The sequence below is a fragment of the Puma concolor genome, chromosome A1 (genome assembly GCF_028749965.1).
Source record: "Puma concolor isolate L17-30 chromosome A1, mPumCon1.1.hap2, whole genome shotgun sequence".
Lineage (NCBI taxonomy): Eukaryota > Metazoa > Chordata > Mammalia > Carnivora > Felidae > Puma > Puma concolor.
In genome coordinates, this window is record NC_141667.1 from 125,707,488 (window position 1) to 125,734,697 (window position 27,210).

The window sequence follows — 27,210 nt, forward strand, 5'->3', positions numbered from 1 at the left end:
GGGGCAACAATCAAAACCACAACTTCTACAGGATTTTTTCCTTCAGCTTTTTTTGACTTCTAGATCTGTGATAAAGGGAACCATCTTATTCAAGAAAGCTCTATCATCAAGAGTTGGAAGCAAAGATGTAGCAAGAGGCCAATATTAATTCCAGGCTGTCCTTCATGGGGCCTAGCTCGTGTTCCAGAGTGACCCTGTTTCACAGGTACCACCTTTTCTTACTGACAGCATGCCTGCTCACTTCTGGCTCCAGCACCAGATACACAAGCAAAGCCTCACACAGACTATTTAATCTGCTCCAATGATTGCATAATGTCAAATCCCTATAATATATTCCTCTCATAGTCGCTCTACTTCTGTGACTGAACCCTAAGTGACACAAAGGGGTGTGTGTGTGTGTGTCTAAATAATATAAGGTAGGGAAGGCATCTGTACCCTACAAACTCACCTAGACATAAAACAAAAAATAAACACCCATAAATGAAAATAAAAACAAAACTCTGATATGGTGAACAGAAAAAAAGAGAAGAAAGCCATATGCAACAGCAAAAGACAAATGACAGATTTTTAAAAATACATACAATGCAGATTGGGAGAAATTAAGTTAATACCCATAATATACAAATAACTTTAGCAAAGAAAAAGACACAGAAGTCATTTGAAAAATGAGCACAGGATACCAACAGGCAATTCAGAGAAAAGCAAATCTAATGACCTAAAAGTATATAAAAAGACTATTTCAATCCAAAAGTGGTCAGGGAAATGTAAATTAAAGTAATAGTGAGCTTTGACTTCATGAAATTAGAAATGTTAAAACAACACCTACTATTAAAGGATGTGAAGAAAAGACTATTTTCATACATTGGTGGTAGACCTGCAAATAGTTTAGGTTTTAGAAAATAATCCACCAGGGGCACCTGGGTGGCTCAGTCGGTTAGGCGTCTGACTTTGGCTCAGGTCATGATCTCGCGGTCCATGGGTTCGAGCCCCGCATCGGGCTCTGTGCTGACAAGCTCAGAGCCTGGAGCCTGTTTCAGATTCTGTGTCTCCCTCTTTCTCTGACCCTCCCCTGTTCATGCTCTCTCTGTCTCAAAAATAAATAAACATTAAAAAAAAAACAAGAAAAAGAAAAAAAATAATCCACCAGCATTCATTAAAAAAAATATATATATATATAGGTACCATGAAACCCAGCAAATTAAGACAATTCAAATCAATTTATTTCATAGAAGTAAAGCAGCAAACACTAAGCACTGCAACACTGTTCATGGTGCTTTAAAAAATTTAACCAAATGCTCACAAGAAGAGGGATGTTGTCAAATGATTTATGGTCTATCCATACCATGAAATATTACTCAGCAATTAAAAGAATAAATTAGAGGGGCGCCTGGGTGGCGCAGTCGGTTAAGCGTCCGACTTCAGCCGTGTCACGATCTCGCAGTTTGTGAGTTCGAGCCCCGTGTCAGGCTCTGGGCTGATGGCTCGGAGCCTGGAGCCTGTTTCCGATTCTGTGTCTCCCTCTCTCTCTGCCCCTCCCCCGTTCATGCTCTGTCTCTCTCTGTCCCAAAAATAAATAAAAAACGTTGAAAAAAAAAAAAAGAATAAATTAGAGGTAAACCAGAAGAACTGAAAGGATTTCCATGAGGTATTACTGAACACTAACACAGCAGTTTATAAACAATGATCTCAACTTTGAACAAGTAAATACCTATGCAAAAAAAAAAAAAAAAAAAATCGAGACTGGGGGTTGGGGGTGTGGAAAATGGACATCTATTACATAAGCAAAGAAAAGTATGGAGATAATCACACCAGATTGCTAACACTGGTTCTGTGTGAGAGAAAGATGTAGGATGGGGGAGAAATCTGAGTGGAAGGAAGGACGTGAGAGGAAAAAGGGGAGTTAAGAGGAGCCACCACAGGTATATAGTTCCCATTTATGGAAAAGCTCTGTGGGGGGAGTAGGGGACACACCTGAGTGTCTCAGTTGGTTGAGTGTCTAATTTCAGCTCAGGTCATATCTCCTGGTTCATGAGTGTGAGCCCCACATCAGGCTCTCCGCTATCAGAAGAGTCCACTTGGGATCCTCTGTCCCCCTTTCTGCCCCTCACCCCACTTGCGCGCACTCACGCTCTCTCTCTCAAAAATAAACAAACATTAAAAAGAGGAGCGCCTGGGTGGCTCAGTAGGTTAAGCATCTGACTTTGATTCAGATCATGATCTCATGGTTCATGGGTTCGAGCCCCACATCAGGCTCTCTGCTGTCAACATGGAGCCCGCTTCGGATCCTCTGTCCCCCTCTCTCTCTGCCCCTTCCCTGCTGGTTCTTTCTCTCTGTCTCTCTCTCTCAGAATAATTAAAAAAAGAGAGAGAGAAAATGAGTGTGTATAAAATATTTAAAAAGATTACCTCTGCATTTATACATTTTTGTATCATGTAGTTTCACTGTTAAAAGCGAAGTCTGATTTCTTACGATTATAATATTTTAAAAGGCAATATACACTTTAAGAAGGAACTATAAGTGAACTATAGTAATCATCAGATTCACTGGATCTTAGAAAGTAAATGACAACCATGCAAAAAAGAAAAACAGCAGAAAATGAAAGAATGAAGCTAATAGAAAAAAAAGACATACAGTGAAGAAGAGGATAGAATCATTGTCCAGGAACACCACCTGAGAAAAAGGTGAAAGAAAGTACCTACCTGAGCTAGGCTGAGCATGGAAGCAGGAAATGTTGAGGGGCTGAGGGGATTTGGCTACTGACCCACAACCTCACAGGCAAGGTGCATATTCACGGGAATACACTGAGGCACTATTAAAATTACTGAAATAATGGGACACCTGGGTGGCTCAGTCGGCTGAGCATCTGACTTCGGCTCAGGTCATGATCTTGCGGTTCGTGGGTTTGAGCCCCAAGTCAGGCTCTGTGCCGACAGCTTGCTCAGAGCCTGGAGCCTGCTTCAGATTCTGTGTCTCCTTCTCTCTCTGCCCTCCCTGGCTTGTGCTCTGTCTCACTCAGTCTCTCAAAAATCAATAAATGTAAAAAAAAAAAAAAAATGTAAAACTACCGAAATATTAGAAACCTTTACTTACACACACACACACACACACACACACACACACACACACACACACATATTCCATTACTCAAAAGGTTAATGGCCCAGAAGTGTTCTCTAGAATCCTGTTCCAGCACTGGAGCACTAATGATTGGGGAGCACCCATGTTAAACAGATATACATATACTGAATATCTGCCTTGTTTAGAAGAAGAAATCATCCATCTCCTCAATGATGTGATCATGGTCCATCTCTACCCACAAGAAATATAGCATCACCTCCCACGATGACCAGCTGCCATAATCAATTGGATAACCTCTGGATGATATATGGCCAAGGGCCCCAGAAGCTCTGGGGTCAGAGATCAGGCACAATAGTGAACAGCAGGGCAGGAAAAGAGGCTCAAAGAGATAGAAGCCCAATAAAGAAAACAAAAAAGGGATTATGGGCTCTCCTCTGCTGATTATCCATCACATGCTCTGGACAGAACATTCTGTGAACCTTCCTGAATCTGAACTTTCTAAGCATGTATCAATGGTAACATTACACGTTTTCTACTGGCATAAGAGAAAGAGTACTTTCTGTGTTTGTTTATTTAGAAAGAGAGAGAGAAAGAGAGAGAAAGCACAAGCAGGAAAGAAGGGCAGAGGGAGAGACAGTATCTTAAGCAGGCTCTACACCCAGGGCAGAGCCCAAAGCAGAGCTTGAACTCACAACCCTGAGAGCATGACCCTGAGCAGAGATCAAGACTCCCAGGCACCCCTGTTTGTTTATTTATTGAACAGTCTTCTTTCATCCCAGAGCACAGCATTCCAATTTTTACCATATGGCTTAAGGAAACATTCAATATCCCTAAAATGAATGTGAAAACTCTGTGCATGGCTAAAGTTTAAGGGCCAATATTAGTAAGGAGAAACTACTATCAGTCAGCCAAAAGGTATTTATTAGGGGCGCCTGGGTGGCGCAGTCGGTTAAGCGTCCGACTTCAGCCAGGTCACAATCTCGCGGTCTGTGAGTTCGAGCCCCACATCAGGCTCTGAGCTGATGGCTCAGAGCCTGGACCCTGTTTCCGATTCTGTGTCTCCCTCCCTCTCTCTCTGCCCCTTCCCCATTCATGCTCTGTCTCTCTCTGTCCCAAAAATAAATAAACGTTGAGAAAAAAATTAAAAAAAAAAAAAAAAAAGGTATTTATTAGACAGGGTGTGTTTTGTTAATTTTTTGCAGCATTAACAGGCATATTTTAATCTGTAGCATTAATACGCATATTTTAGGCTCCAAAACCATCACTCAAGTTAGGAAAAAAACAAATGAAGGTTTTCTGGACAAAAGCCAGGGTAGTAGTTACAAACCAAAGGAACTGTCAAATATGCAAAACTGAAAGGGACTATAGTGGAATGACAAAACCTTCAAAGTTTTTATAGTGAATGAAGACTACTTTAAACCATCTATGATGAGAAAAGGTAATGAATTATAAAGTGTAAAAAGAACTGACATTTTGGAATAAACATTTTAAAGAAGACAGCAAACACCTATTGACTATATAGATAATAAGCTAAAATATGCTATCGTTAGCAGTGATTATTTGTTAAATAAAAGTATCCTCAATATCACACAGAACAGTCAATAACAGAACATATAGCCTAAAGCCACTCAATCTGATTTGAGTGAAAAACAATTCAGACATGAAACAAGACACAATGAATACATTCCAGGCAGTTAAGGTTTATAGACTTCACTCCAATAAGGGACTGTGAGCTGATGCCACAGTAGAAAGAACAGGAACAGAGGCCTCTAAGTTTAAAGATCTAAGAAAGACACGGGGGGAAAAAAACCAAACAAACAGGAAATAGCTTATTTAGAATTAAAAAAAGAATACAGAAGGTTTGGGCCAAAAGGGAGGGATGTGGAATGAAATTTAGTGGCTGTAACAGCAAAATATATAATACTTAGGAAAATATTTTTATTTTTTTTTAATGTTTTTCTAATGTTTATTTAATTTTTTTTTGCAATATATGAAATTAATGTTTATTTATTTTTGAGAGAGACAGAGAGAGACAGAGCGTGAGAGGCAGAGGGGCAGAGAGAGAAGGAGTCACAGAATCCGAAGCAGGCTCCAGGCTTTGAGCTGTCAGCACAGAGAGCGACACGGGGCTCAAATCCACGGACTGTGAGATCATGACCTGAGCTGAAGTCAGACGCCCAACCGACTGAGCCACCCATGCACTCCTAGGAAAATATTTTTAAAAGGAAAAACAAAATAAGTAAATATCAGCAAATTATTATAGGAAAGCCTATTTTATAATCAAATAATATAACTCTCAATACTAACACATCTACAATCCTTAGCTCACGTGTATATGTGTTTGCATATTTGTGTATTTTACTGCATTACGTAAAAGATTCCTGGAAGGAGAGCAAAGAAACTGTAAGAAAAAGTAGATGGTGGAGGAATGAGAGGGGACTTTATACACACACACCCACTCAACACTCTTACACCCTTTCAGTTTTGAACCATGTACATATCTGACCTATTTTAAGAATTAGAAAAGGGGCGCCTGGATGGCTCAGTCGGTTGAGCGCCTGACTTCGGCTCAGGTCATGATCTCACGGTCTGTGAGTTCAAGCCCCGTGTCAGGCTCTGTGCTGACAGCTTGGAGCCTGGAGCCTGCTTCTGATTCTGTGTCTCCCTCTCTCTCTGTTCCTCCCCCACTCATGGTCTGTCCCTCTCTGTCACAGAAATAAATAAACATTAAAAAAAAAAAATTAAAAAAAAAAGAATTAGAAAAATAGGGGCACCTGTGTGGCTTAGTCGGTTAAGTGTCTGACTTGGGCTCAGGTCATGACCTCACGGTTCGTGAGTTCAAGCCTTGCATCAGGCTCTGTGCTGCCAGCGGGGAGCCTGCTTTGGATCCTCTGTTTCCCTCTCTCTCTCTCTGCTCCTCCCCCACACTCTCTCACCCGCAAAAACTAACTAAACATTAAAAAAAAAAAAAAAAGAATTATGGGAATGCAAGCTGGCGCAGCCACTCTGGAAAACAGTATGGAGGTTCCTCAAAAAACTAAAAATAGAACTACCCTACAACCCAGCAATTGCACTACTAGGTATTTATCTAAGGGATGTAGATGTGCCGTTTCGAAGGGAACATGCACCCCAATGTTTATAGCAGCACTATCAACAATAGCCAAAGTATGGAAAGAGCCCAAATGTCCATCAATGGATGAATGGATAAAGAAGATATGGTATATATATACAATGGAGTATTAGTCGGCAATCAAAAGGAATGAAATCTTGCCATTTGCAACTACGTGGATGGAAGTGGAGGGTATTATGCTAAGTGAAATTGCTAAGTCAGAGAAAGACAAAAAACTTCAGTCATATGAGGACTTTAAGAGACAAAACAGATGAACATAATGGAAGGGAAACAAAAGTAAAATAAAAACAGGGAGAAAACAAAGCATAAAAGACTCGTAAATATGGAGAACAAACAGAGGGTTACTGGAAGGGGTGTGGGGGGGGGATGGGCTAAATGGGTAAGGGGCATTAAAGGAATCTACTCCTATAATCATTGTTGCACTATATGCTAACTAATTTGGATGTAAATTTTAAAAAAAAAGAATTAGAAAAACAACTTTTTATTGGCTATGAAGACATAATGCAGCCATAAGAATGTCAGCTCTAACAAAAGATCTACCTTTTTCAAAAGGAACCTAGGAGAGCTAGCAAATGAACCATCATCTTCCCATCGCTCCTAGTTTTAGCATCAGTTCTAAAGCAACTAACCATTAATCTAATGAACAAGTTCACAAATAACATCTGAAGGCAACCGTTCATATCTTAAGTGAAGGGTGATGATGCCAACCAGCCCACATGCTTCACTTCTAAGTCAGCCCAGTTTAAATATAAAGATTTTTCCTAATACGATTTTTCTGTTCAGCCATTTTAGAGCTCTAGAGAAAGATTTAACATAAAGGAAAAGGAACCTTCTAGACCTCACACTACCTGTTCCAGTGTCTTTTTATACTATACAGGGAAGGCCCAAAATTATTGTTTCTGGTTAATTATTTAACCAGCTCTACAGTATGTAAATTTTCTTAAACAATGAGCTACTGGATTTACTAATAAAACCAGAGAAAGTCTTATTCATAACACCATTTTTCTCTAGTGCTAGAAAGTTAGTTTAATAAACTACAGCGGAAATACAAACACAACTTATAGAAAATGAACAAGAAACCATATGAATAGTTATAGTATTCAAATAAAAATCTATTTCAAATGCAATCACCAAATAAATCCAAAATTGAGTGGGAAAGAATAATGAAGAGATTTTATACAGAAAAGCCTATACAAAACTCAATTCACAGAATGAACACTGATGATCAGAGCCTCGCTTCCCCATGCCAGATAACTCAGAATTAACTATAAAGAAGTATGCCAGACCCAAGCAAAATATACATTTTAATAGCACAGAGAACATATTATGAATCTGGGAATAAGGCCACCAACTTCAGGCAAGACAGCTAAGACAAACTGAGAGCAATAAAATAACCTCTGCAACACAATCAGCAGGAACACATTTGGCGAAAAATTAATGCAGTCTTTAGATATTACCAGAATGCACATAAAAAAGGGATAATTCTCAAACGTGTTTGACCACTGCTGAAAGAGAAGAGGGGAGAAGGCAGAGAGAGGGAAGAAAGGAATTAGCTCTTTCGCTCAGCAGAAAGAGAAATACAACTACTCTAAGAAATCACCATACAGGAGTAAAGCAGAACAGGTAAAAGTAAAAAATAAAAGAACCTGAAGTTTTAAACTACTCAAAATACTAAAATCTATTAGTAATAACAGTGTTAACAGTAGCGACAGTATTAACAGCAGAGACTGTTTTACACCCTTCTCAACCATGCTGTGTGTAGGCACGATCATCATCCCCAACTCAGGGTTGAGGCCACAAACACTTGAAGAATTTAGGTAACTCTTCACTCACTGCAGCTGTCAAGAACTACAACAGTGTCACTCTACAGAAAATCCCTTCAATAAAAAACGTCCTCATGCCATAACTAATACATATTAGTAAACAATACAAACATCTCTAGAGGAAAAATGAACGTTCACATTGGGTAGATTTCATTAAACCAGTAGCAGGACCACTAAACCTCAACTAAAAGAATTTTTAAAGATACAGAGGAACCATTTGATTTTAACTGCAGTGTAGTTAACATATAGTGTTCTATTATTTCAGGTGTACAATACACTGATTCGACAGTTCCATATAGTACTCAGTGCTCGTCAAGATAAGTGTACTATTAATCCCTTCATCTATTTCAACCATGCCCCCACCCATCTTCCCTCTGGTAACCAAGTGATTGTTCTCTAAGATTTTTGGTTTGTGGCTTTTTTTTCTTTATTCATTAGTTCCTTAAATTACACATGAGTAAAATTATAAGGTATTTGTCTTTCTCTGACTTATGTTGCTTAGCACTGTACTCTCTAGATCCATCCATGTTTTGCAAATGGCAAGATGTTTTTTTGTGACTGAATAATATTTCACTGCATATATATGCCACTTCTATATCCATTCATCAATTAATGGACACTTGAGCTGTTACCAAAATTTGGCTATTATAAATAATACTGCTATGTACATAGGGGTGCATGTACCCCCTTCAAATTAGTATTTCTGTCTTCTTTGGGTAAATACCCAATAGTGTGATTGTTGGATGGTGGGGTAAGTAGTTCTATTTTTACCTTCTTGAGGAACTTCCATACTGTCTTCTACAGTGACTGCACCAGTTTGCATTCCCACCAACAGGGCCCCAAGAGTTTCTTCCCCACATCCTCACCAACACCTGTTGTTTCTCGTGTTGTTAAGCTTAGCCATTCTGACAGGTGTGAGGCACTATCTCATTGTGGTTTTGATTTGCATTTCCCTGATGAGTAATGTTGAGCATCTTTTCATGTGTCTCTTGGTCATCTGTATTGTCTTCTTTGGAGAAATGTCTATTTAGTGTCTTCTGCCCATTTTTTAAATTGGATTAATCATTTTTGGTGTGTTGTCTAAGTTTTTTATGTATTTTGGATACTAACTGTTTAGCAGATACGTCATTTGCAAATATCTTACATAAAGCTGTCCTTTAGTTTTGCTGGTGGTTTCCTTTGCTGTGCAGAAGCTTTTTAATTTGAGGTTAGTCCCAATAGTATTTTGGCTTTTGTTTCCCTTGCTTCAGGAGACAGATCTAGGAAGATGTTGCTACAGACAGAGAAATTACTGTCTGTCCTCTCTCCTGGGATATTGATGGTTTCAGGTCTCAAATTTAGATCCTTAATGCATTTTGAGGCGGTTTTTTTTTCTATGTTTATTTGGGGGGGGGAGGGACAGAGAGAAACAGACAGAGAGAGAGAGAGAGAGAGAGAGAGAGAGAAAGAGGGAGAGAGAATGCAAGTGGGGGAGGGGCAGAAAGAGGGAGATAAAGAATCTGAAGCAAGCTCCAGGCTCTGAGCTGTCAGCACAGAGTCCAATGCAGGGCTTGAACCCATGGACCATGATGAGATCATGACCTGAGCTGAAGTCAGACACTTAACCAACTAAGCAACCCAGGTGCCCCATTTTAAGTTTATTTTTGTGTGTGATACAAGAAAGTAGTCATGTTTCATTCTTTTGCATGTAGCTGTCCAGTTTTCCCAGCACCATTTGTTGAAGAGACTTTTTCTCATTGGATATTCTTGCCTCCTCTGTCAAAGATTAACTGACCATATATTTGTGGGTTTACTTCTGGCCTTTCTATTCTGTTTCATTGTTCAATGTTGCCTATTTTTGTGCCCATACCATACTATTTTGATTATTACAGATTTGTAATATAACCTAAAGTCCGGAATTGTGATATCTCCAGCTTTGCTTTTCTTTTTGAAGGCTGCTTTGGCTACATGGGGTCTTTTGTGGTTCTAAACAAATTTTAGAATTATTTGTTCTAGTTCTGTGAAAAATGCTGTTGGTATCTTGATGGAGATATGTAGATTGCTTTGGGTAATATAGGCATTTTAACAATATTTGTTCTTCCAATCCTTGAGCATGGAATGTCTTCCCCTTTCTTTGTGTCATCTTCAATTTCTTTCATCAAAGTTCTATAGTTTTCAGAGTACAGGTCTTTTATCTCTTTGGTTAAGTTTACTCCTGGGTATTTTATTATTTTTTGTGCAACTGTAAATAGGATCGTTTTCTTAATTTCTCTTTCTCAGCTATTATACTGATTTTGTATCCTGCAACTTTACTGAATTCATTTATCAGTTCTAGTAGTTTTCTGGGGTAGTCTAGGATTTTCTGCATTTAGTGTCATGTCATCTGCAAACAGTAATAGTTTTACTTCCTTCTTCCCAATTTGGGTGCCTTTTATTTCTTTTGGCTATCTGATGCTGTGGTTAGGACTTCCAGTACTATGCTGAATAAAAGTGGTGAGAATGGACATCCTTGTGTTTTCCCTGACCGTATGGGAAAAGTTCACAGTTTTTCACCATTGAGTATGGTGGTGGCTGTGGGTTTTCATAAGGCTTTTATGTTATGTTCCCTGTAGACCTACTTTGCAGAGAGTTTTTATCATGAATGGATGTTGTACTTTGTTGAATGCTTTTCTTGCATCTATTGAAATGGTCATATGGTTTTTATCCTTTCTTTTACTGATGTGACATACCATGCTGTTTTGCAAATACTATTCCACTTTTGCATCCTGGGAATAAATTCCACTTGATGGTGGTGTATGACTTTCTAATGTATTGCTGGATTCAGTTTGCTAAGATTTTGTTGAGCATTTTTGCATCTGTATTGATGAGAGATACTGGCCTATAGTTCTTCTATTTTTACCTGGTTTTGGTTACCAGGTGATACCAACCTCATAGAATGAATTTGGAAGTTTTTCGTCCTCTTCTATTTTTCAGAAAAGTTTGAGTAGAATGGGTATGAACTCTTCCTTAAATGTTTGGTAGAATTTACCTATGAAGCCATCTGATACTGGACTTTTTGTTTGTTGGGAGTTTTTTTATTACTGATTGAATTTCATTGCTGGTAATCAGTCTGTTCAAACTTCCTATTTCTTCTTGATTCAGTTTTGGAAGCTTATATGTTTCTAGGAATTTATCCATTTCTTTTAGGTTGTCCAATTTGTTAGCATAGAATTTTTCATAATACTCTCATACTCTTTTGTATTTCTGTGGTGTCAAATGCTATATTTACTCTTTCATTTGTGATGTTATTTGAGTCCTCTCTTTTTTGTTTTATTTTTTGATGAGTCTGGCAACAGGTTTATCAATTTTGTTGATTTTTTCAAAGAACCAGCTCCTGGTTTCACTGATCTGTTTTATTGGCTTTTTTGGGGGGTTTCTATATCATTTATTTCTGCTAATAATAATCTTTATTATTTCCTTCCTTCGGCTGGTTTTGGGTTTTTTTCTTCTTCTGGCTCCTTTAGGTGTAAGGTTAGCTTATTTCAAATCTTTCTTGCTTCTTGAAGTAGGCCTGTATTGCTATAAACTTCCCTCTAAGAACTGTTTTTGCTGTGACTCAAAGATTCTGTACCACTGTTGTTTTCGTTTCCTTTTTTCTCTATGTATTTTTCTGACTTCTTTGATTTTTTGGTTGACCCATTCATTGCGTAGTAGCATTTATTTAACCTCAACATATATTTGTCCTTTCTCGCCAGTTTTTTTTCATGTGGTTGATTTCCAGTTTCATAGCATTGTAGTCAGAAAAGATGCGTGATATGACTTGGATCCTTTTTAATTTGTTGAGATTTGTTTTGTGGCCTAATATGTGATCTATTCTGAAGAATGTTCCCTGTGCACTTGAAAATATGTATATTTTGCTGTTTTAGGATGGAATGTTTTAAATATATCTGTTAAACTGATCTGGTCTAGTGTGTCACTGAACGTCACTGTTTCCTTATTTTTCTGTTTTGATAATCCGTTCAGTGATGGAAGTGGGGTGTTAAAGTTCCCTACTATTATTTTATTACTATCAATTAGTTCCATAATTTTTGTTCTTAACTCTTTTATGTATTTGGGTGCTCCCAAGTTGGGTGCATAAATATTTATAATTGCTTTATCTTCTTGTTGGATTCTCCCCTTTATTATTATGTAGTATCACTGTCTTTTATCCATTTCTTGTCTTAAAGCCTATTTTGACCAGGGGCACCTAGGTGGCTTGGTCGATTAAGCATCCAACTCTCAGGTCATGATATCACAGTCTGTGAGTTGGAGCCCCACGTCACGCTCCACACTAACAGTGCAGAGCCTGCTCATGATTCTCACTCTCTCCTCTCTGTCCCTCCCCTGCTTGTGCTTTCTCTCTCTCTCAAAATAAATAAAAACTTAAAAAGTCTATTTTGACCAGTATAAGTATTGTTACCCCGCCTTTCTTTTAACACCCATTTGTATGATAAATGTTTCTCCATCCCCTTTCAATCTGCATGTGTCTTAAGGTGTGAAGTGAGTCTCTTACAGGGAGCATTCAGATGGGTCTTATTTTTGTATTTTATCCATTCTGTCACACTACGTCTTTTGATTGGAGTGCTTAATCCATTTACATTCACAGCAATTACTGATAAGTTTATTTCTTTATTGCCAATTTGCTACTTGTTATGTGGTTGTTTTTGGAGACTTCTCTAATCCTTTCTTCTCTTTCTCTCTTCCCTCAGTTTGCTGGCTTTCTTTAGTGATATACTTGGATTCCTTTCTAATTTTTGCATATATATTACCAGTTTTTGATTTTTACTTACCTTAGGTTTGTCTGTAACATCTTATGCATACACCAGTCTATCTTAAGTTGATGGTCTCTTAAGTTTGAAATAATTCTTTACTCCTCTCCTGCCCAGATATATGGTGTCGTACTTTATATCCTTTTATTCTGTGAGTCCCATGACTGATTATTTTACAGATATACTTACTTTTACTGCTTTTGTGCTTAACTTTTTTTTTTGTCGTTGTAATTTGGCTACTTACATTTTTTTTTTTCATTTCAGTGCCTGAAATTCCACCATCAGGTTTTGCTTTGAGAATTTACTAAGAAAGAAAGAAAGGGGGGACAACTGGCTGGCTCAGTAAGAGGAGCGTGTAACTCTTGATCTAGGGGTTGTGAGTTCAAGCCCAGGTTGGGTATAGAGATTACTTAAATAAAAGGAAGGACAGAAGGAAGGGAGGGAGGGAAGGAAAGAAAAAAGGAAAGGAAAAATGAGAAGGGGAGAAAAGGGGAGGGGAGAGGAGAGGAGAGTAAGGAAAAGAAGGAAGCAAGGAGGAGAATGCAAACATCCTCAAATAAAGCAATAGTGAAAATTGAGGAAAGGGGGTCATATTTTTTTTTTCAACATTTTAATTAAGAAATTATGACAGCTAAAAAGTAAATGTCTTCAGTTTTTTCCCTAGTTGCAGAAAATGCTTAAGAAGAATTAAATTCTTTCCATCATAATAATTTGTTTTTGTTGCCTGTTACAGCCTGGTCTGGTAGCAAGCACCAGTAGATAAAAGAAATGAAGTACACAGCAAATTAACATGAATGGAAAAACCCTGGAAAGAGTTCATTATGGTTAATTTGACCTCTTGTTAGTTGCTATAATTTTGTACTATGTACACAGAGTGAAGTAAGACCTACTTTCTGCTTGTAAAATTGCTGCTGGCAATTTCTATGATAAAACTCAACAAACTTATGGGGCACGTGGGTAGTTCAGTTGGTTAAGCATCCAACTCTTGATTTCGGCCCAAGACATGCTCTCACGGTTCATGGGATCGAACCCTGCGTTGGGCTCTGTGCTGATAGTGCATAGCCTGCTTGGGATTCTCTGTCTCCTTCTCCCCCTTTGCCCCTCCCCCATTCTTGCATGCATACTCTTTCTCTCAAAATAAACAAACACTAAAAAAAAAAAAAAAAAACCTCAGCAAACTTCTGTGATTAAGCCTTAGGATCACTGAAACCGGTAAGGAGACTGCTAATTTTGGCCTATACTGGGAAGCAGCAACCCTATAGGATAAGCACCTACAGGTTTGGTAGGTACACCACAAAAGTGAGGAAAAGTCTGCACCAAGTAAACTGAAAACACATCCTGTTCAGCTACAAGCACTACCCCAAAAAGCAGTAAGAGCAAACATCTATTATAGATAAACAAATTAATGAATATTGGTTCAAACAGGCCACTTCACTGACAACCTCTGCTACAACTTTTTTGCTATTCCTTCAAGTTCATGTGATTCTAGACTATAGCTATGAGATACTACTATATATTTATGAGCACCATTGTTTCAACCAAAATCCTTCCCCAAATCCATTGTATTCCTCTGATCACACAAAAAAATCTAAAAAGGGGTCCCCGGGTGGCTCAGTCAGTTTAAGCATCAGACTTTGTCTCAGATCATGATCTCACAGTTTGTGGGTTGAAGACCTGCGTCGGGTTCTGTGCTGACAGCTCAGAGCCTGAGCCTGCTTCAGATTCTGAGTCTCCCTCTCTCTCTCCCCATCTTGTGCTTGCTCATACACACTCTCTCATTCTCTCTCTCAAAAATAAACATTAAAAAAATTCTTTTTTTTTTTTTTAATTTTTTTTTCAACGTTTATTTATTTTTGGGACAGAGAGAGACAGAGCATGAACGGGGGAGGGGCAGAGAGAGAGGGAGACACAGAATCAGAAACAGGCTCCAGGCTCTGAGCCATCAGCCCAGAGCCCGACGCGGAGCTCGAACTCACGCACCGCGAGATCGTGACCTGGCTGAAGTCGGACGCTTAACCGACTTCGCCACCCAGGCGCCCCTAAAAAAATTCTTTTTAAATCTCAAAAGATTATGTCATGTCATTAATAAAAAAGGCTGATTCATTTTCATAGTACTTAGAGTTGTATAATCAAATTCTAGGTGATTATATGCAAAACTGTCAAGAGAAAAATCCAAAATCTTTAAAACGTGATGATTTAAGGACCAACAAGATGCACATTGCACAGATGTATCGCTTTTCACAGAGACAAAATAAAAATGAAGAATTGAAATGATACACGTTCAATCTGATTTCTGAGTTTTTAAACTACTTTAGGTTCAAAAACCTTTAACTCAACATATTCATAATTTAAATGAAATAGCCACACAAAACTGGAGGCCATTAGTCTGTTCAATACAAAGCCAGATTAAAGAGGCCGACTTTGAGAACAATGTAGGCTTTTTTTTTTTTTAATTTTTATTTTTTTAATTTTTTTTTCAACATTTATTTATTTTTGGGACAGAGAGAGACAGAGCATGAACGGGGGAGGGGCAGAGAGAGAGGGAGACACAGAATCGGAAACAGGCTCCAGGCTCTGAGCCATCAGCCCAGAGCCTGACGCGGGGCTCGAACTCACGGACCGCGAGATCGTGACCTGGCTGAAGTCGGACGCTTAACCGACTGCGCCACCCAGGCGCCCCCAATGTAGGCTTTTAATGTAACCAGTATCATTCTGAGGGCAATAGAAAACATGGACCCCATTTCAAACTGGGAAAAACATTCTTTACTTCAACTAGGATACAACAATTGCCTTGGCTCCTATCTCCTATAAGAAATATAATTTAAAACACTCATCACATCATTAGCACAGATATATGTGTATATTAAGATATAATTAATATATAAATCACTCAATTAAAATGTACAATTCCAGGGGCACCTGGGTGGCTCAGCTGGTTGAGCATCCGACTTTGGCTCAGGTCATGATCTCATAGTTTGTGGGTTCAAGCCCCACGTCGGGCCCTGTGCTCACGGCTCGGAGCCTGGAGCCTGCTTTGGATTCTGTGTCTCCCTTTCTCTCTGCCCCTGCCCTGCTTGCTCTCTCTCTCTCTCAAAAATAAAAAAATAAACATTAAAAAAAAAAGTACAATTCCAGGGGCACCTGGGTGGCTCAGTCGGTTAGTTCGAGCCCCACATGGGGCTGTCTGCTGTCAGCACAGAGCCGGCTTTAGATCCTGTCTCCTCTCTCTGCCCCACCCCTGCTTGTGTGCACTCTCACTCTCTTTCTCTCTCTCTCTCAGAAATAAACATTAAAAAAAATTTTTAAGTGTACAATTCCATGTTTTTTAGTATATTGATATGTGCAACCATTACCATTAGAACATTTTCATCACTTGTATCCTTTAGCTATCACTCCACCCACATTCTTGCATGTGAATTTTTAAGGACTAAATTTTCAATATCCAGGACATGGTGACCACACTTGATTTTAAGTTTAAAGTTATAAATGTGTTGTCCTTCCCTTAAAAGTAATTTTTAGTATTCAGTCTAAATTTGCTCCTTAAACCTCCAGAAACACAATCCATTCTCTTTCAAAAGACTCTTCAGAGGAACGCCTGAGTGGCTCAGGGGGTTGAGCATCTGACTTTGGCTCAGGTCATGATCTTGCGGTTTGTGGGTTCAAGCCCCACATTGGGCTCTGTGCTGACAGCTCAGAGCCTGGAGCCTGCTTTGGATTCTCTCTCTCTTTCTCTCTCTCTCAAGCCTAAATACACATTTTGGGGCGCCTGGGTGGCGCAGTCGGTTAAGCGTCCGACTTCAGCCAGGTCACGATCTCGCGGTCCGTGAGTTCGAGCCCCGCGTCGGGCTCTGGGTTGATGGCTCAGAGCCTGTTTCCGATTCTGTGTCTCCCTCTCTCTCTGCCCCTCCCCCGTTCATGCTCTGTCTCTCTCTGTCCCAAAAAAAATAAATAAACGTTGAAAAAAAATATTAAAAAAAAAAAAAACCTAAATACACATTTCAAAAATAAAAAATTTAAAAAAATTAAAAAAAGACTCTTCAGATAACTCCTATTTGGGGTAAAGGGTACAAAAAGCAATCGAAACTCTAAAGTATGCTCCTGCATACAAATGCAACACATTTAAGCCAGCTATCAACAATTAAGTAAAAATACATAAAAACAAAGCCCATAAACAAATTTCACAATGTTTCTATCTAGTATTACCTACATGAAAAGTATTCTATGGCATGTGCCTTTCTTGCTTGAGTTTACAAAAGTAGAAGCTGGCACCAAGTCCAAGAGTGCCGAACTTAACAGGGCCTTAAAGAATGTTAGACACTCTCTTCTTCCACCCACATCAAATATACACCCCCTAAAACTGTTGATTCACCGGATTCTCAGCTGCCAAAGAAAGTAGACTAGCTTAGTGTTTGACATTTCCTTTTGGCAGTCATTAGTCCTTAATGTGTCACTGTCTAGAGGCTAAATGGAATAGTTTCCTTTCTACTTTAGCAGATAATTTTCTTGGGCCTGAGGAAACATATCAAAGACTAAATCCACCCTACAAAAAAAGCTGCCAAATGAAGATATTATAATATGAAAATAACAATATGATCAAAACACCTCTCTCCACAAGTCCCTAATCTAGAGTCTGAGCAGGAACTTTATACACAGGATCAAATTAAAGGGGAAAAGGCAAATATTTCCCAAGACCTCTGATAATGTCAGTGAGCCACCCACTAACAGGGGGAAGGAGGACTGTTTTCAGCCAGCTTTGCTTATAAAACAGTTCTTTAATGTGTCTTCATTCCCACCAAGCCAAGAGGTTTACCATCCCCTGCCTACTAATTTATATCTAATTCTAAATCTATTGTTGTTTCTCCCTTCACCCACTCCTCAATGCCAATCAATGTCAACCTTGTCGTTTTGTCTCTGTATATCCTATTTAATATAGTTTCATACTTGCTCCAGTGCTTTACAATAATAAAAGAATTTCATTTGTACTTTTTTTTAAACTCCACTGTATCAGTATTATCTCTTCTGTGCCAGATCTCTTCATTCTTGTTTTTGCCCAAAGAAAGAATACTAAAAAAGGAAAAACATGGGGCACCTGAGTGGCTGAGTCAGTTAAGTGGCTGACTCGTGATTTTGGCTCAGGTGATGACCTCACAGTCATGAGATGGAGCTCTACATCAAGCTCTGTGCTGGGGATAGGACCTGCTTAAGATTCTCTCTTTCGCTGTCCCCCCACCCCTCTCCCCACACACACACAAAAAAAAAAAAAGGAAAAAGGAAAAACAAGATAGTTAACAGTAGACAGGATGTTCATATTCAAGCAAGGCTTTCTCTAGCTATAGGCCATGCCTTCATAATCAACAGCAAAAGCAAGGACTCGAAAATCATTTGAACAACAAAACAGCGTTTAAGCCACCAATAACTACTGAGGCATCTTCTCAATTACTAGGAAATCTCACGAACACAAATTACTCTCCCCCCATTAAGCCCTGACTACGACCATTTATTCAATTCTATTCAATCAAAGTCTAGTGAATAACAAGGTAAACATTACTACTAAACTATGTAATAGTCAAGTTGAAAACAAAGTAAAAGTTTCGTACTATACATAATAGAGCTTTAAGAAATGACTCAGGGAAGGGGCACTTGGGTGGCTCAGTGGCTTGATTTCAACTCAGGTCATGGTCTCAAGCTTGGTGGGGTCCCCATGTGGGGCTCCGCGCTGATAGCTGACAGCATGGAGCCTGCTTGGGAGTCTCTCCCTCTCTCTCTGCCTCTTCCCCACTCACACTATCTCTCTCAAAATAAATAAATCAACTTTCAGAGCCTGGTGGCTCTGAGCCTGGGTGTTTCTGAGCCTGGGTGGCTCAGTCGGTTGAGTGTCCAACTTCAGCTCAGGCCATAATCTTGCAGTTCATGAGTTTGAGCCCCACGTAAGGCACTGTGCTGATAGCTCAGAGCCTGGAGCCTGCTTCAGATTCTGTATCTCCCTCTCTCTCTAGCCCTCTCCTGCTCACTCTCTCTAGGTCTCTTTCTCAAAAACAACTAAATAAACTTTAAAAAAAAAAAAAGGAAAGAAATTACTCAGGGGAGGGCAATGGCTCTGCTAATGCTTGAGGAACTAGATCATGGAATGCCTAAATGATTAAGCAATAACCATTTTCTACCTTCTAAAAAAGTGCTTTAGCCAAAAAAACTGCATCATCCAATAAATACACTAGTTTTGCTTCTTTTTGAGAAAAAAAGACCAAATCTAGTGATAAAGGACACAAGTATACAAGAACCCAAGCATAGCTCAACAAGTAGCCTTACAAGTACCAATACAGGCAGCCTCAGATCCTCTTAGCTGGTTGCATCCTTCTCCAGTCTCAAATACCCGACCCATTCTTACCCTCTATGCTGCCCATCTATTTCATAGCTGCTGCTCAATCACAAATTCACTCTACATGACCCCTCATGACTCTAACTAATGTCATAATTTCCTGCTTTAGTTCCCATTTACTAATTGTATCATTTTCTCATTATTTTCCCTTACAAATCCTCAAGAGAATCTAATTGGCCTAAGAGACAACACAGGCCAGCCTATGAACTGGGGTATGGAGAAGGGGGCTGGATGGTCTTCCAGAGGTTGCAAGACAGAGAAATGCCCTCAGAAGGGCAGTAAAGATGGCAAGAACTATGTCCTTAGACATCTACTATCCTGACTACTACTCAAATAACCATAATGATGATGAGATATCTTTTTTTTTTTAAACTTACTATGGGATTTTCCAAACATGTCCAAAAGAATTAGCAACAGTAAATCAAATTCCTTATGCAATGTCACCAAGCTTTAACCACCATCAACTTTCTGCTTTCCTGTTTCATTTGTGATACTATTTTGTTGCTGGAATATTTTTAAACACATCCACAACACTGTGTCATTTAATAAGGGGTTCTCCTATATCTACCATTCTCCATAAATCTATGTTCATATTTAAATGTTAAAATCATGTCAACTCTTGAGAGTTGAAAGAACTAGCACTTGACCAAAGCCTCAAATAATAAATAAATAAACAACCATACAGTTACTGACATTCATCATTATAACCTAAAATTAATGTAATTCTTGATTCAGGGTAGCTTTAAAGTAACAGCTAATTTTGTACTTGCTGGGAAACCCTAGTCAAGAGAAAAAAATTTTTGATTTTAGCTTCTAGAGTTTGTGAAAATGAAAGAGCTGTGGATATAGCAAAGAAGAGCTAGCCAACAGAGTCAGCTTTAAAAAAACAATGATTAGACAGGGTGCCTGGGTGGCTCAGTCGGTTGAGCGTGCAACTCCGGCTCAGATCATGATCTTGTAGTTCACAAGTTCGAGCCCCACATCGGGCTCTGTGCTAACCGCTCAAAGCCAGGAGCCTGCTTCAGATTCTGTGTCTCCCTCTCTCTCTCTGCCCCTCCCCTGCTTGCACTCAATCTCTCAATCTCTCTCTCCCTCTCTCTCTCTCTCTCTCTCTCTCAAAAATAAATAAAAACATTAAAAATAAAATAAAAATTAAAAAACACTGATTAGAAATTTCCAGTGTTTAAAACTGGATTTTTTTTTTTTCTGAATGCTATAAAATTTAACACTGCTTTAAAAAAGAAAAACCAGGGGTACCTGGGTGGCTCAGTCAGTTAAGCATCTGGACTCGTGATTTTGGCTCAGGTCACGATCTCACAGTTCCTGAGATCGAGCCCCAAGTCAGGCTCTGCACTGACAGCATGGAGCCTGCTTCGGATTCTTTCTACCCGCCTCTCTGCTTCTCACCAGACCACACATGTGTGCTCTCTCTCTCTCTCTCTCTCTGCGTAAACAAACTTGAAAGAAAGAGAAAGAGAAAGAGAAAGAGAAAGAGAAAGAGAAAGAGAAAGAGAAAGAGAAAGAGAGAAAGACCAACAAATGTCCTCCTAACACTTTTGAGTCCATTTCCTCAATTAAGAAATTTTAATAGTCACTTCGAAAAAGTCAAGGGGCAAGGGGATCCTTTATCACAAGAGAAGTCACTAAGGGTATTTATATGAACAACCAACTTTTAAAAACCAATTTTCCCACATATAATGGTTTTATATATTTTTCACAGTACATAATCATCAAAAAAAAAAAAAAAAAAAAGGCAGCAGCACGATAAACAAGTAAGTTCTGCTTCCCGGCAACAAGTATACTTATGATTATGAGCTTTAAAAATGATAACTGGATATCACTGGTCAAATATTTACAACTTTTCTTACACAGTATTTCAAAGTTCTTTATACCAAGTAATAATAATGTTCATACAGACACAAAACAAAGGCAAGCCAAAACATAAATCTTTTCATTCCTAGAAGAGGAGTTTTGTATTTAAATCTACAAAACCAATAATTCTGCCTCAAAGTAGAAAGAAGTAATTCAGGACAAGTAAGCTCTGACATTAAATTTAAAGGACAATTAGCAAGGAAGCCTTGAAATAAGATGCTACACTGCATTCTATTTGGTAGACAATTACAAAATGCAAATTTTTTACTAAACCGAAAGTCAGACAATCTGCAACTGGAATAAAACCAGAACAGGAGGCCAATCATTTCAACACATCTGAAAATAACACTTGTGAGACAATTTACTGTCCAGATGTTTTAGCATAAATCACTGCAAGAAAGTATCTTTCTTATACTATGTCTCCAAATCATGCCATTATGAAAAGGTCCCGGTGCCATTTTCAGAGAATGACCAAACAAAATCAGTTCTCAGCAGTCTCAGAACTGATTTTGGTTCTAAATATCCATATTCCACTTTAAAATAAATAAGCTATTTAGTGACTGTCAAGCACTTACTTAGCAGTCATCAGATGTGAACACAGATTCAACCCAAAATAAACAGAAAGAATAAGGACATTCACTTAGAGAAGAAAACATCACATTCCACAGACTTTCACCCTTCTAATTTTATATTATGACTAAGAAATATGAAAACCAAAGTAACTTTCAAGAAAGCAGGCCTGAAATGAGAGAAAAAGAAATTTCCTAGCACAGCAGACTATACCTGTCTCTGGCAAGGACAGTTTGGAAACTCATGAGTTTTTATTAACTACCATGAGTCTTCTAGAACATGTAATTACAAAAAAATTTGAGATCAATGGACAGAGGCACCTGGGTGGCTCAACTGGTTGAGCGTCCAACTCAATTTCGGCTCAGGTCACGATCTCATAGTTCAGGGAATTAAGCCTGGCATGGGGCTCTGTGGTGGCCACACAGAACCTGCTTGGGGCTCTCTCTCTCTCTCTCTCTCTCTCTTTCTCTCCCCCTCTCTCTCTCCCTGCCCCTCCCCCACTTGCTTGTTTGCTCTTAAAATAAATAAATAAACATTAAAACACAAAGATCAATAGACAGAAAATATTAATGAAGAAAGTTATGACTGATAAACTTTAATTTTACATGTGTGTCACATATGGACATTCTAGATAAAATAAACAGGTAACCTCCCCAAACACCTAGTTTGCCCATTTAAACAATTACAATATTCTAAATGAATTAATTTCTTATTATCAACAGATGACAACTTTGCCCAAAGTAAAGCCTACTCTTTGGGCCAAACAGAATAAATGAGGAAAAAGGAAATATATTACAACTTTCTAAAACAATGCCAATTTTCAACTGTATAGCACTTTATAGTTTTATGTTCATATCAAGTAAGTTATCTATTCTCTACCACTCCCTCCCACCAAGGGAGGAGGGAAAAAGACACTTCTTGTCAGTTGTGATTTAAATGCTTGAACTGAAGATCATGTGGACTGGGGGTGTGGACTACCACTTTGGCTCTTTGCTCCACGAAGAGAGCACCAAGGAATAGGAGTTGTCACACAAAGCCAGGAAGGACGTGCCACTCTTTAAGAGGGAACAGCCCTGGGGCGCCTGGGTGGCTCAGTCAGTTGAGCATTCAACTTCACCTCAGGTCATGATCTCACGGTCTGTGGGTTCAAGCCCTGCATCAGGCTCTATGCTGACAGCTCAGAGACTGGAGCCTGCTTCGGATTCTCTATCTCCCTCTCTCTGTCCCCTTCCCCGCTGGTGCTCTATCTCTCTCTCTCAAAAATAAGTAACATTAAAAAAACTAAAATAAAAAAGAGACAACACCTTCAGTCTCAGTCTATGCAGATCTCTGTTTACCTTGTTCTTAGCTATACTTCATTTACTGCTCTTTTGTTTCAAGGCACTTTCGTATGTTTTGTAATACCACTACCCATTGTCCCACCTTCATCATTTTACCTAGCCGTGTTTGACTGGTTCTCTGTGCCTTTTAATAAGATCACATGGAAGAGCAGATATTAATGGCCCTGTTTTATAGTTGAGAAAGCAGCTCTGGAGAAGTTACTTGATCAAGCTTTAGTAAGTCCTATTCTATGGAAGCATAAGCTTACTGTACACGGTCTATAGCATCACATGTGAAAAGTACTCTTGGCTCGTGAGTGTGAGCCCTGCATCAGGCTCTGTGCTGACAGCTCAGAGCATGGAGCCTGCTTCACATTTTGTGTCTCCCTCTCTCTCTGCCCCTTCCCTGCTCACACTGTCTCTATCTCTTAAAAATAAACATAAAAAAAAATTTATAAAAAGAATTAGTGAATATGGCTACAGGCTCCCCATAAACACTAAAAACATACTATGAGAATGCTACAAACAACTCCTTGCATATAAAATTTCTCACTAATTGGATAAAATGGACCAATTCCTTTAAAGTCACAAACTTCAAAAATTTATACAAGAAGAAACAGATAACCTAAATAGTCTTATATCTATTAAAGAAACTGATTTTGTAATTTAGAACCTTCAAAAGACTTAGTTGTCTGGACTAAATTAAGTCTCAGCAAACTTTTATAAATGGCCAGAGAGCAAATATTTTAGGCTTTAGAGGCCATTCACTTTTAGTTTTAGATGTATGTCACATATAGACATTCTAGATCACAACTACTCAACTATGCCACTGTAGTGGAAAAGCAGCCATAGATGATAAGTACACAAATGGACAGAGCTGTGTTCCAATAAAATCTTATTTACAAAAATAGGAAGCAAGACAGCATGACCTGAGAACTATAATTTGTCAACTCTTGCCCTGGATAACTAATTGCACTTTCAAATTCTAAACTTTACAATTCTATACTTCCATGGTCAAAAATCACATGGATAGGGGCGCCTGGATGGCTCAGCTGGTTAAGCATCTGACTTCGGCCTAGGTCATGATCTCATCATTCGTGAGTTCATGCACCGCATCGGGCTCTATGCTAACAGCTCAGAGCCTGGAGCCTGTTTCAGATTCTATGTATGTGTGTCTCTGCCCCTCCCCAACTCTCACCCACGTTCTCGCTCTCAAAAATAAATAAACATTAAAAAAAATAATAATAAAAATCATTTGGGTAAATAGTTCAAGAAAAGGATGAAGCAATCACTATCACACATTGATAACAGACTATATTTTGACCAACATCTGTCAGAAATGTATATTATAGTAAAACAAAAAACCATGTAACTGATCACTTCAAACTAGTCATGAATGAATTATTATCTTAAAAAGATGAATCAAGGCCTTATTAAAGTGAAAAATCCTCAATTTTCCCATGTTAATAATCCCTTGAAAATAAACATAGTACAGGATTATCAACAAAGCCTAAGGGGTACCTGGCTGGCTCAGTCAATGGCACTTGTGACTCTTGGTCTTGGGGCTATGGGTAAAAGCCCCATGCTAGTTTCAGAGATTATGTAAACATGGAATCTTTAAACCCACACACACACACACACACCTAAAAATTCAAGATGCATAAAATAAGGGTCTTAGTTTACTTCTGTCATTATGACCATAACAAACAACATCAAAAAATGTGGAGAAAAACACAAAAGAAAATTTATACTGCCTATTATCCCACCACATAGCAAAATTTACTAATATTGATGTGTTTAGAGGCTTAACCCTTTAATCCCATTTTTTTAATATAAAATCTTTTCAGGTCTGTTGATATCCTAAGAGCATAAGGTAATATCAAGGATAGTCTAACAGCAATCTCACAGAGCCTAAAACCTAATCCACCTGCAGCCTGACACTGGGCAGGCTTCCATGTCTACTCCATCATCCTAATCTCAAGAGACCATTCCACTACTGCTCCGTTAGGCTAGTACCATTTCATTTAACACATAAACATGCATCTTTCTGAACATAAAAGGTTAAAAACTTGCCATTAATAAATACTGCAATTCCTAACTCCAGAGTAGCACCCATAGCAAGTACCTTGAACCTCTTAGAAAGCAACACAAAATGTTCACTCTCCACTCCCACCGTGAGAAAAACCACATAATTTTTGACAACTAGGATTTCCAAATTAAATAAATGCTGCTCCATCAATAGAAACAAGTCCGACACATGCTCAAATTTTGCATTCAATGCAGCATCTATTTATGTCTAAATTCTCCCAAATATGCCAGGCAGCTCACAGAAAAGCTTACACTAACAAATCAATAAAATCATACGAAAGCACAGCTATAGAACTATGAACTAGCAATGCAGGTGAGAGTTTACTGCAGGAAACCCAAAGGTTCAAACAAAGATGGAAATCATAGCATAATGTATAACAAAACTCAGCCTGGGTGGCTGCACACGGGAGCCAACTGAAACATCTGTAACACTCAAGTAACACCAGACAGCTTAGCCTAGCTTGAGAGGACACTATAAAAATCTTTGTGTTCCGCTCACTTCAAGCAGCTATACCACACCTGGGTTTACCTTATTTAGGGTGGAGTATTTAATTTCATAATAGTCATCTATAAAGCGGTAACAGTGGAAAACTCTACAGCCTTAAAGATGATGATGTAAAATCGTATTTGCTGCTGTGAAGATGCACAATGATAAAAGTATTAAGAGTTCAGACTTTCAGGTCAGAGATCTCAGCTGTATGTATATTCATTTTTAAGCAAATAACCACCAAGGGTTATTATGGCAGTAAAATAGGTAATAATGTATGTGTTTTAGCACAGTGGCATATGGTATGCAGATAATCCTTACTTTTTATTTTTTAAGAAAAAAAGAAGAAATGGTAAGAACAGATATGTGTGTACATCTACACATTATGCACAATGGAGGCTGGAATGCTGGACACCAAAAATAGGTGGTAGGAGTACACGTGATATATAACGAACACAGAATTATAATCAGAAAAAAAGTAAGCTACTCTAATTTTGAAAATAAGAAATGCAGCACAAAATGATATAGTAACAAGCTCTTCGAAGACTCCTTCAAAGCCTGGGAAGCTCTGGCTTTGCTAATATGATTCCAGGAAGGCATTTGCAAAACTGAGAAGAGATTAGCATCTAAATTAAGTGCTTCCCTTCACTACAGTAACAATATATCTTTGAAAGTGACTATTAACTGCATCCTATTCATACATTCCATATCAAATTATTATCCAAATCAAATAAAAATTTTATACCTGCTGTATTAACATAGTCAAAGCTCTCAAATATATGCCCAGTACAATACCAAAAAATGCCCAGTTACTGAATTCCTCTTTTAGGATCCTAATACCACTGTAGCCAATGTTTTTGGGCAAGAACAAAGATAAAACTTATCCTTAAGCAACATCATCCTCACCAGGTCCTAAGTTCTACCCATTTTTTTTTGTCTAAAACTAAAGTTGTAGGTATGAAAAATACAAGCAATGATAGCTACTATATATGGATACTGTACCATTTTGGACATTCAACGAGGAGGGTGATGCTAAACTCTTATCTACTCACCTTAACTGGTTGGTTACCCAGTAGTTACAACTACCCAAGAGAGATATAATGTGAACAAGTAATAAAAACTACTTATATAATTTTAAATTTTCTAGCAGCTGGGGGTGAGGGAGTGGGGAAGAAGAGTTTTGTTTATTTTTTGAAAGGTCTGGGGGTTTGAAGATGGGTGTGGTAACAAAGACAAATAAGCATGGTTACAGTAAATTCTACTACTGGGAAAACAACTCAAACCAGATGCCCTAATAAAGGGTGAAAGCAACATATTGACAACCAGCATATCCCTCAACAGAGCCCATGTCTGAGCTGACAACAGAGCCTGCTTGGGATTCTCCTTCCCTCTCCCTCTGAACCCCGAGTGCACGGGAACACACGTGTGCGCGCTCTCTCTCTCTCTCTCTCTCAAATTAAATAAAACATGGGGAAAAAAAAGAGGGTTAAAACTATTTTAAAATATAAAAATTTTTTTAAACCTCCATACAAAAAAGGAGAAAAAATTAGAATGCATATTCCTACATATGGTAGTGGTGGTTCAGTAATTTACTGCATATGCATAACTTTCAATTATGAAAAAATAAAGTGATAATTTTTAAAATTCAATTATATTTCATTTTATTTCAATCCATTTACTTTTAAACCTTTTAAGGTTAC

At 38.5% G+C, this 27,210-nt stretch overlaps 1 protein-coding gene and 1 long non-coding RNA gene across 5 annotated transcripts in view; both read right to left on the minus strand.

Annotated features, from left to right (window-relative positions):
* The window catches only part of CTNNA1 (catenin alpha 1), a 311,490-nt gene that overhangs the window by 79,217 nt on the left and 205,063 nt on the right, over positions 1–27,210 (minus strand). The window lies entirely within an intron of this gene.
* On the minus strand, positions 69–2,455 carry LOC147584435 (uncharacterized). The gene is made up of 2 exons (XR_015249751.1): positions 1,619–2,455; positions 69–1,387 (listed from the first exon to the last, which is right to left on the minus strand). It is a non-coding gene; the product is annotated as an uncharacterized LOC147584435 (long non-coding RNA).